Here is a 2,042-nt window from a genome sequence, read left to right on the forward strand (position 1 = left end):
TGCATCTTCCATTCCTTTGTTTTGTTTTCTCACCCGTAAGTTGAATAAACACATGACATACTGCCCCTGCCCTTCTGTCCAAATTTTCGCATGTGCTCAGCCAAGAAGGGCTCAGACTGTGGTAATAACTCCAGTATGCCCAAGTAGTTGCCATTGTGTGGTGAACTGAGCAATTCGTCATGACTTCTAAATGCCAGGCCTCTCTCCCCCAAGAACTTGACGACAGAGACAGAAACTCTCCTAAGCACCTCTCTCCAATACTGCCGCTCTCCATACATTTACTTTATTAGTTCAGAGTCCACAGTGGCACCTGTTGCTCTACAGTGCAGGGAGAGCACACAGCCACTTCTCTCGTTCTCACCGATTCTCTCTGGGTGTCTCCAATCACAGTAGCCAGTAACGAAAGCTTGCGATTTAGTTGAAAACAGCTTGCATACAAAGCAGTAAGCCCAGAGGCTGGGTAACATGCACGCGGAAAACTTGAACTCCACGGTCAATAAGAACGGTTCGACATGCTGACTCCGAGTGCTCCCCCACAATGCTGGGTCAGCGGCAGATTCGAACCAAGCCTCCTCTTGATCTCTTTCGGGAATCTGCAGGTGATCCTCCGTGTCAGAGGGATGAGCGTTGTTGTTGTTGGCTCTCTTTGGGACCGCCACGCTCCGATGGTACAGGAGTGGCAATGCTAACCGACTGTTCCTCCTTACCGCCTCCCACGCCGGGCTCGGTAGTTAGGGCCCCGTCATTGTTGTACAAAATTCTTGTTGAAAAACTAGAAATGCTAGGGACATTATGTAAAATATCTTGTTTTCTAGCTTCTTTTTCTTTCCTGAGTTTTCGTTAAGCTGTTTGTACTAGCACAGCAGTTGTCAAGACGATGTGCAAAGATTGACCTGAGCTTAACCTTAACTGTCCTCTGTCTTTTTAACAGCGCCCTCTATCGACGGGCCCCGACACACCAGTTAATCTGGTGAGAATGGAAATGAAAGTGGAAGCCTACACAATCTTATCTTTTGTGAAAGATGATGATAACATATGTAGGATACTAGGCTATTAAAGATTGCATTCAAATTCATGTTCAAAACAGTTTTTTAAAATACAAAAGTGAGATGAACATAAAAAACTATTGTATGCCCTCATTGTGTAGGCTATATAATATTGCTCTGCCTATTATCTGTTTTTGTTATTGCACTTATGGGAGAGAAAATATACAATTACAAAGGAATTACAACGTGCAAACACATATTATTCTAGCCCTAAAAAAACATATTTTAAAGTGCAGAATACCTCTGATTGCCTGTAATGCCCCAAAATCTACTGTCTGGCCACACAGCAGCTGCATGGTATATGAGTCAGTGGGCCCTACTGACAGATCAGGAGGGGAAAACAACAGTTTGGGGTCTTGGTAAACCATGACTTTACATTACAAGGCCTTTGGACAATAATGCAGCGCTTTACTGCTAAAGCTCTATAGATAAACTGAGGGGAACACTCACTGTGACAGAGCCATGTGACACCTTCACAACTAATGTTTAGGTTATTATAGGGGGAAGTTTGGGGCTTTGGTGTTGATATAAATGTCTAAGACCTTCGACTGCAGGACAGTAAATGTAAAGTTAGTGACAACATCATCATGTATCAGGCTCTGGCTCAGGGGCCCCGGAGCTCATGGGCCCCTGGGCCCCTGCCTGGTTGGCCTGTTCAGTAATCCATCCGTGTGTGTAGTTATACTGTGTTGTCTTGTTGTGTTGTACTCTGTTGTCTTGTTGTGTTATACTGTGTTGTCTTGTTGTGTTGTACTGTGTTGTACTCTGTTGTCTTGTTGTGTTGTACTGTGTTGTCTTGTTGTGTTGTACTGTGTTGTCTTGTTGTGTTGTACTGTGTTGTCTTGTGTTGTACTGTATTGTACTGTGTTGTCTTGTGTTGTACTGTATTGTACTGTGTTGTCTTGTTGTGTTGTACTGTGTTGTACTGTGTTGTACTCTGTTGTCTTGTTGTGTTGTACTGTGTTGTCTTGTTGTGTTGTACTGTGTTGTCTTGTG

Source organism: Centroberyx affinis, unplaced genomic scaffold, assembly GCF_046629955.1.
Source record: "Centroberyx affinis isolate AG114_WGS23_722 - 3 ecotype Tasmania unplaced genomic scaffold, CSIRO-AGI_Caff_v1 ptg001760l_1, whole genome shotgun sequence".
NCBI classification, from domain to species: Eukaryota; Metazoa; Chordata; class Actinopteri; order Beryciformes; family Berycidae; genus Centroberyx; species Centroberyx affinis.